This window comes from Muntiacus reevesi, chromosome 11 (genome assembly GCF_963930625.1).
Source record: "Muntiacus reevesi chromosome 11, mMunRee1.1, whole genome shotgun sequence".
Classification (NCBI taxonomy): Eukaryota; Metazoa; Chordata; class Mammalia; order Artiodactyla; family Cervidae; genus Muntiacus; species Muntiacus reevesi.
Genome location: NC_089259.1, coordinates 75,871,770 through 75,881,831, shown reverse-complemented (window position 1 = coordinate 75,881,831; position 10,062 = coordinate 75,871,770).

The window sequence follows — 10,062 nt, the reverse complement described above, 5'->3', positions numbered from 1 at the left end:
TTAGCTCCTACTTTGTGCCAAGCAATGTGTGTGGGGATAGGGATGAATTAAGGGCTTCCCTGGTGACTCCGCAGATAAAGAATACACCTGCCAATAAAGGAGATATGAGTTCAATCCCTGGGTTGGGAAGATGCCCTGGAGGAGGAAATTGCAACCCACTTCAGTATTCTTCCCTCATAGCTCAGTTGGTAAAGAATCCTCCTGCAACGCAGGAGACCCCAGTTCGATTCCTGGGTCAGGAAGATCCACTGGAGAAGGGATAGGCTACCCACTCCAATATTCTTGGGCTTCCCTTGTGGCTCAGCTGGTAAAGAATACACCCGCAATGCAAGAAACCTGGGTTCAATTCCTGGATTGGGAAGATCCCCTAGACAAGAGTAAGGCTACCTGCTCCAGGTTTCTGGCCTGGAGAATTCCAAGGACTGTATGGTCCATGGGGTCACAAAGAGTCGACTTTTTGTGACACGACTGAGCAGCTTTCACTTCACCAGTATCCATGCTTGGAGAATCCCATGGACAGAGGAGCCTGATAGGCTACAGTCCATGGGGTTGCAAAGAGTTGGACATGAGTTAGTGACTAAACAATAAGGATGAATTAAAGAAATATTCCTACTCTCAAAGTGCTCACTGCCCGTCTAGGGAGAGAGGGAATAAAACGAACCAGCACCTACACAAAAGTGTAGCCCTTCTACAAATGCTTCGAAGGAAGTATTTCTTCAAGAGCACTGCAGGAAAGCAGAACGTTCAGCCAAGGAGAGTCGAGAAAACAAGAAAGAAACCCTGAGGTGAGCTTTGAAGATGAGAAGTTTACCATGGGGATAAAGGAGAAAAGCATTTAGGGAAAAACTCAGACGGGAGAGACAAGCCCCTCAGCCCAGGGCGCTGGGTTCCTGGTCGTGGACCGAGCGTGCATGGCAGAGAGCAGTGATGAGACGGGAGGCGGAGGTCCCACCACGGAGGTGTCCGATGCATCCTTCGGGGAAACCTGGGCTCTCACCTTCGAGCGGGGGAGAGTCCCAGCAGCATCTCAGAGAAATCGTCACATTTAATTTGAATATGACGAAGATGACAGCACCAGCTCAGAGGAGGCGGAATTGGAATAAGAGCTGGTGAAACAGAAGGAGGCCGTGTGCCCACTAGCATAGAGCGGGGAGGAAGGGAAGGTGATCGCGAAACTTCCAGCTTTGAAGAATGAATTTTCCACAAACTAAAAATTGGTGACAGCTCTGCAAGAGCAAGTCTGTGAGCACCATTTTTCCAACAGCATTTGCTCATTTCGTGTCTATGTCACATGCTTTTAATTCTCATATTCCAAACTTTTCCAGTTTTATCATATATAGTATGGTGATCTGTGAATGAGGATGGTTCCATTCACTAAAGAGGATATGGCTGTGGAGGATTGAGTCTGGCGATGGAATCTGGGCTGAGAAATTTCAGGTTTCCTAGGGGTATTCAAGCAGAGGGGCCTAGTAGGATATTAAGGCCAGAAATAATTCTGAATATTTTCTGGATGTAGTGGCAGTGAACCCCACGTGGAAAGAGTTTATCACATGGTGTCAGAATATCCAAAGGAGATCACAAAGAAGGAGAGAAGCTGGAAGAGGCGGAAGGTACTCGAGGCACTGCTAACACCCAGGAGGCAGGAAGGAAAAAGGAAATACAATAGAAGATGGATGAGTCCAGAGAGAGCTAGGGAACTGAGGCAACAATGATGTTTCGGAGATGGTCCACCCACACTGCTAGCCTCAGTGGGAGGGGGAATTCCTCTTGTGACATAGGCAGCTGGGACCTCTAATTTTTGTAGGCTTCCCTGGGGACCAGGGCTTTCCTCATAGCTCAGTTGGTAAAGATTCCACCTGCAATTGCAGGAGACCCAGGTTCGATTCCTGGGTCAGGTTGATCCGCTGGAGAAGGGATAGGCTGCCCACTCCAGCATTCTTGGTCTTCCCTTGTGGTTCAGCTGGTGAAGAATCTGCCTGCAATGTGGGAGACCTGGGTTCCATCCCTGGGTTGGGAGGATCCCCTGGTGAAGGGAAAGGCTACCCACTCCAGTATTCTGGCCTGGAGAATTCCATGGGCTGGATGGATAGTCCACGGGGTGGCAAAGCGTCAGACACGACTTTCACTTTCACTGGGGACCAAGGGCACGACATCAGAGACCCAGTCCCACTGATGTGTCTTCTGAGTACCAGCATCTATCCTTAGCTCTGCTTTTTTGCTGGAAATCAGCCAATGTGAGAGCAATCTGATTCATCGTCCGTATGCATCTGCAAACTGGAAACATTTCTGTGGTCTTTCCAGCCCATCTAGGTGCCGCTTTCATTTCCCAGGTAAGGAAAAGGAGCCTCAGAGAGGTTGAGACCTGCCTCCTTGAACAAGGACTAAACTCCCCCGGCTTCCGACCCTACCATTATTCTACTAGATCCCACCGGTTCTGCTGACATACCCCATTTGTACTCTACTTTTTTTTTTTTTTTTTTGTCTTTTCCAATTCTTTCTTCCAAACGAACACTGAAGACTGTTCACAAAATTTGACCTTGTCACCCTCTTGTACGCCAGAATCTCACTGTACATTCTGAAAAAAAGCTTACAGAAAACACAAATCAGAGAAGGCTTTTAGTTCTTACTGTGTGAATGTTTGGTGTTTCTGTGCTATTATCTGCCTCTACTATTTGGGGGAAAACAGAAATAAACATGAATGGATGAACGAAAACTTCAACAAATTTCAGTTGGGAAACAGCAGCCTTAAGAATAACACCATCGATCAGATTTTAACTGGAAGTACCCTGAAGGGGATGGAGGGGTTAAATCTAGAAAACATGTATGAATGCTCCAAAAATAGCATACTAATAGAATCTTTGTAACTTTGTAACATATCCAGGAATAAGCCCCATGAAAATCCTAAAAGATAATTAGCCTAAAGGTTAACATTTTAAGAGTCAAGGCCACTAATATCCTGAGTAAAATACACCGTGAAAATGGGATGCTGTGTAAGATTAGGTCAGATTGAGCAGGGGGTGGGTATCCTTGTTTAATCAAGGAGTGTAACTTTTTTTTAAAGGCTTCAGCATATGTCCCCAGTGATTTAAATTATTATGCTGCTACAAGGAAGTAAATTGGGTCAAAACTCATTATCAGGTGGCATTTCCACGAGTAGCCAGGGAATACTCTATTTCCTATCAGACATTACATCCAGAGTCTGGGTAGGTTTCTTTCCTGAATCTGAGCCTAAAAACCTACTTCATTTCCTCACCTTTCCTCAGTATTTATAAGGATCCAAGTTTCAATCGTGATCATGAAAAGTAGACAAACTATCCCAATTCCCTGCACTGTAAAACGTATTTTTAAAAGTGACTTGTAAATTCAGCAGCTTGCTTCAGCTTCTTCCTGTCAACCACGAATGCCCAACCATCCCCATTCCTTGGGACAGACAGAATGAAACTATCACAGCCAAAAATAATTTTCCTTTTTCTATTTAGAATAAATCATTTTTGGCACAACTTTGCTTCCATTCCTTCCTCCCTGGAGGATCATTATGGAAAATTAAGTAGCTCGCACTTGAAGTCTCAGCTTTGGTTTTTGCTTTAGGACCATGATTGTAAGTCACTGACAGCATTCATTGAGGGGTTCTTTCGTTTCCCTGGTATCTTTCTTCAGACAACTCTGGGCAATACTATTCCATGTTTTACCTCTTGAATCCTCACAGAAGCCCTGGGAAAGAAAAATACCACTGTGATTAATCTATTTTTTAAAATATGTGCTTCATTCTTCTCAGTAAAGAAAGATCTCTGCCTATTTATAATTTCATAATCCAAAGAGTGTCATGGTCTCTTCCTGATATTTAGGCTTTATGAGGGCAGATGCTTTATGATGTTTACTGGATAGGTGGGTGGATGGATGGAGAGATGAGTGGATGGGTGAATGGACAAATAAATAGATGTATGCCATAATCTCAGTATATTTTATTCTTTTACCCATTTGCTTTATTTCTGACAAAAATAGGTAGAAAATGGATGAATGGATGGACAGATGAAGAGGTGAGCAAATGGACAGTCTTATGACTGTCCTCTTTGTAACCTTAAACTACTTCTTCCATCTTGAAATGGAACTAGCTGCTAAGAAAGAAGAAATGAAAGTGTGAACATAATGTGTGTGATCCAATATACTATGGCCTGAAGGTTTGTGTCCACCCTGCAAATTTATACGTTGAAGTCCTAATGTTTAATGTGATGTTATTAGGAGGTTCCAGTAGTCATGTACGAAGTGAGAGTTGAACCATAAAGAAGGCTGAGTGCCAAAGAACTGATGCTTTCAAATTGTGGTGCTAGGGAAGACTCTTGAGAGTCCCTTTGATAGCAGAGATAAAACCAGTCACTCCTAAAGGAAATCAACCCTGAATAGTCACTGGAAGGACTGATGCTAAAGCTGAAGTTCTGGTACTTTGGCCACCTGATTCGAAAAGCCAACTCATTGGAAAAGACCCTGATGCTGGGAAGGATTGAGGGCAAGAGGAGAAGGGGGCAACAGAGGATAAAATGGTTGGATGGCATCACTGACTCAATGGACATGAGTTTGAGCAAGCTCTGGGAGTTGGTGATGGACAAGGAAGCCTGGTGTGCTGCAATACATGGGGTGGCAGATAGTCAGACTCGACTTGGTGACTGAGCAACATTAGAAGGTGGGCCTTTAGGTTCAGATATTATAAATGAGATGAAAACTCTTATTAAAAAAACCTCACAAAGCTCCCTAGTCCCTTTGACCATGTGAGGATACAATGAGAATTCTATAAGACAGCCCTCACCAGGACGCCTCCCATGCTGGCACCCTGATCTCGAAATTCCAGCCTCCAGACCAAAGAGAAATAAAGTGCTGCTCTTCATAAGCCAACCAGTCTGTGTTGTGTTGTTATAGCGGCCTGATCAGACTAACATGCAATGCCTTCCTAAACACAGGAATGAAGTACTTTCTTTAACTTGATGCCAGATATCTCACTTACCTTAGATTATCTGTTTTTCTCAATAATCCTCCAAAGCAGACAGGGTTCACGTATTCTTCTGACTCCTAGAGAACCCTATTGATATGGTCCATCCTTCATCATCTTACTGTTTTCATTTAAGTTTGCCCAACCCAAAATGGGGAAGGGGGAGAGGGCTCTAAATGGTATTGACCCTAACCCATAACCTAAGAAAGAGGAGAGAGAGAGAGAGAAAGAAAATGAACAAGACTAAAGAAGCTCATCCTATCAGCATGACTGATAAATCCTAACTTTGGAGCATCATATAACAAGAGCTGCAACACCCTCTAATAATAATGATAATTCAAATAGAGTGAGAATCACGGACTCAGGCTCCTGTCCTTCACCCACAGCCCTACTCTTGTAGTTTTCCTGCTTTCTTCGTTGTGATGATGTAGTCACACATTAAAGCCTGTAACAAGTCAGTGAGTTCATAATCTATCTCAGAAGAATTGCGAACAGGTAGTTACTACAAAGGCTTCATCCTTACCAACAACAACAAAGTGAAGTAATAATTTGGGTAAAATAACATATTATTATTATATGACATTATATTCACTACAACTTTCTTTTATTGTAACTTAACCTATACATGTCAACAAAGACATTTAATTGATAACTTAGGGAGGAAAATGTGTTTTGTTATAACTTAATGTTTTGTAAGGACATTTACTTTCCCCCATTCTTATATGACATTTCTAATGGCATTTCAGCCAAACATTGCTTCAAGTAAACCCCAAAGTATAGTCAAATCACTTTTTAAGATTATAATTTTCAACATGGATAAGATATTCTGTAACTTAAGGAGCAAAACCAGGGTATATTTCCTTCTTTCCTGCTAGTTTGGGATGATCTTTAAAAGCCACTTTAAATGACTGCTGTAGAATCACAGTCCATTCATTCCTTCCCCAACGACTGGAGTATACACTCCATGCCAGTCACCAGGACAGATGGCTCCTACTTTCAAGTATTTCATAATCTATTCCAGAGACAGACAAACAAGCAATAAATACGCTCGGACCCGTGGTGTGCTATACAAGTGTAGGGGACATAAAAGGATTTTAAATCATACCCTCAGACTGTTTTAGGGCACGAGGAAGAGATCTATATGAATAACTAATGCTTGAGGTGACACTTGAAGGATCAGGAGTTTGCCATTCTCAAGAGAAGGGCAAGAGAGTGTTTGAGAGAACAGTGTGTGCAAACGTGCAAAGGTGCAAAACACAAGAAATTCTCCTGTATTCAGAGACTACAAGAACCCAAGAACTGAGGAAGAGAAAATACAAGAGGCAGAAGATAAAGCAGACATTGGGATGGGGGCAGATGGCAAAGGCCCTTGTTTTCCTTGCAGAGAAACTTGAACATGATTCCACAGGGCAAGACTTGAGAGAAGAGGTACATCCTTGGTGTATGTGCTTGTGAGGAGCTGCTTTGAGGCTTAGCTCTGGCCCCTGGCTCAAGAGAACTGCATCTCCATCATCAGAGCCTGTAGAGCATCATGAGAGCCTGCAACTCCATCATCAGAGCCTTCATCTCCATCAGAGCCTGCATCTCCATCATCAGAGTCTGTAGAGCATCATCAGAGCCTGCATCTCCATCATCAGAGCCTGTAGAGCATCATCAGAGCCTGCATCTCCATCATCAGAGCCTGTAGAGCATCATCAGAGCCTGCAACTCCATCATCAGAGCCTTCATCTCCATCAGAGCCTGCATCTCCATCATCAGAGCCTGCATCTCCATCATCAGAACCTGTAGAGCATCATGAGAGCCTGCATCTCCATCATCAGAGCCTGCATCTCCATCATCAGAGCCTGCATCTCCATCATCAGAGCCTGTAGAGCATCATGAGAGCCTGCAACTCCATCATCAGAACCTTCATCTCCATCAGAGCCTGCATCTCCATCATCAGAGCCTGTGTCTCCATCATCAGAGCCTGCATCTCCATCACCATGGCCTGCATCTCCATCATCAGAGCTTGTAGAGCATCATGAGAGCCTGCATCTCCATCAGCAGAGCCTTCATCTCCATCAGAGCCTGCATCTCCATCATCAGAGCCTGCATCTCCATCATCAGAGTCTGCATCTCCATCATCGGAGCCTTCATCTCCATCAGAGCCTACATCTCCATCATCAGAGCCTGCATCTCCATCATCAGAGCCTGCATCTCCATCATCAGAGTCTGTGTCTCCATCATCAGAGCCTGTAGAGCATTCCTCCATGGAAAATGCCAGCTAGGCATTGCTTCCATAGCCATGGTGTCAGCAAAGCATAGTAACTCCAAAGCCTGAATGAAGATCCAAACAATCTGAGGAAAAAGTTTATCCCAGTGCAGTCAGATGGACACTTAAAGAGTATGAAAAAGAAATAAGGAAAATGTTCCTGTGTGAACAAATAGCATGTGCTTAATAATCCAGATTTCTCAAACCAGGATACACAGTTGCACATAAACATGGGTTATCTTCCTGATGCGTCAGTTCTGGTTAATACTGTGTGGCAAAAATTAACATGCAGACATTTTTCTAAATCAATATTTGTTAAGATTTAAAAAATATAATTGCAAAATGCTGTGCTGTTACCTGCAATTCAAACTCTTCTCCCAAACGCCCATCCCCATCCCCACCTCCAAGGGAGAAAGTCATTCTTTGATTCAGTTATGAGCGTCAATGAAAGTGTCTGAGAATCCAGAGCTCCATAAATTATGTACAGAAATTATACTGCCTTAGGAAGAAACACATTCTAGGGGGCTCATACGTATTTTGCACTTGGCAACAATTCAATGATGGTGCATATATAAGTTAGGAAATGGCAAGCCACTCCAGTATTCTTGCCTTAAAAATCCCAGGGACAGAGGAGCCTGGCAGGCTACAGTCTAAACGTGGCAAAGAGTCGGACACGACTGAGTCACGACGCACACACACGCACAAGAAGAAACATTCTAGGGGCTCATACGTGTATTATGCGTGTGTGTGTTAAGTCACTTCGGTCGTGTCTGACCCTGTGACCCTATGGACCGTCGCTCTCCAGGCTCCTCTGTCCATGGGATTCTCCAGGCAGGAATACTGGAGTGGGTTGCCATGCCCTCTCCCAGGGACATGTTTTAGACTTGGCGACAATTCAACGTTACTGCTTATATAAGTTAACACCAGATATTTAAAGACAGGAATAGTAGCACATTGGATTTCTCCTCAACTGTTTAGCTCCTTTCAACAGCCCTGCCTACTCCACATGGTTATTTTAAGGATTAAATGAGGAAATGAAAGCACTTTGTAAACTGTAAAGTGCTGCTCCGATATAATGTTTCTTTAACAAATTAATTTACAAATGGCTGGGACAAGGTGCCTTTTGAATGATGGTTTCATTCCTATAAGAAAAAAAAAAAAATGCTCCACTGTGGTCTACGGAGCAAAATGAAGGACTGGGGCATTTCCTGATGTCAGGGCACCAACGTGCAGAATTCCAAAAGCTGACATCAAACAGTAGCCATCAGGAGTGTGTGGAAACCCATCTGGTTCTCATATTGGCTGAGCGAGGTGGTGAAGTGGAGGATTTTTTTCCTTCGCTGAATCTGAACACACCCTCCTGGGCTTTCACCACACGATCGAAGGCAGTGCAAACTGTCCTCAGCCTGGTCCCTTGTTCTTTAATGGACTCTGTCCGCCAAGCCTAGGCTATCACGGAAGACAAAGGGGGAAGTGGTACATGTCAGAACAGAAATTCCAGAGTTCCTGAGTGATTCGGCGAAATTGTCACCAGTTCATTCAACTCAGAAGGTATGCGTGAGACCTGGGAGGTGAACCAAACAGAAACCAGACCTACCCAGTTTTTAACGTTCTCAGCTGCATGTTTGTGGGAAATATATTTCTTGGAGGTTTGCCACGTCTTTGTTGAGTGCTGTGACTGAGGTTTCTGCCTGACAGCGGTGGTGGGCGTGCTGGTGACAGAAATGCTAAAGCCAAGCACAGAAGCCTGGCTAAAGAAAGCAAACTTTCTCTCTGAGAAGAACGCACAATTAACTCCATGTGTTAAAAGAAGAACATTATTATTTAGACGGGCATCTGTGGCAGATGCAAAATATTTTCCTTCACCCCCTTCTGAGCCCATCGCATGTTCTTATTAATAGAGCATTCTATAGAAATAAAAACAGGGAAAACGCATGGTAAAAGGCCAAAGGAAGAGATCCTTTGACACTTTAGAGGATTAATCTTAGTTCTCAAATGGCCAGGATGATCCAAACTGAATCCAGAGATGTAAAAATAATTACACTAATCCTGAAATGTACCTGATTACTAGTATATGCACCAAAATCTTGCATACAAAAGATGAAGTTTTCCTTACTTATCTCATTTGCTGAAAGACAGATCCCAGGTAATAGCTCAGGGAGTTAGCACGGCCCTTATAAACATGAAATACAGTTGGGGTCATCTAAAGACATTGAAAAGGCTTCTTCTTTAAGTAAACCCAGTGCACTGCTTGAAGACTGATGTTGCGACATTCAGCGTTAACATGCCATTTCCTCCAACTTACCTAAACTTCAGACTGATGCCAACCACAGGAGGGTGCCCCCAAACCAGCATCCTCTCGCCTTGGATGACATGGACCAAGGAGCTGCCCTGGACTTGGCTCCACACAGTAACAAACGTTACTGGACCTGGCTCCTAAAACGGGGCTTTCCCTGAGGTCACATATCTGATTTGCACTGGTTTCATGTGCATATTTTTGTCTGATCCTGAGCAAGATGAATACTTACAGTTAGACTATGGCCACCCTAAAATCCTGTTCTGGGTTGACGGCACCCAACAGTCAGCCCAAGACGTCAGGGTTAAACCGACCTTTGCACAAGGCTGACACGTGGAGGAGATTAAGCTTCTCAAGAAACGGACGTTGTTGTTTGTTCGGTCTGAACACAAGAGCAGCCTGAGAGAACGGGCACTTCCATCATTCGCCAAGCCCAGGGGTGTCTAAAAGACTCTCTTGATCAGGTCTTATCAGTGTGATTATTAAGAATAAGAAGAGCCAAGATTTTAGAGGGCATTCTATGTTACAAAGCAC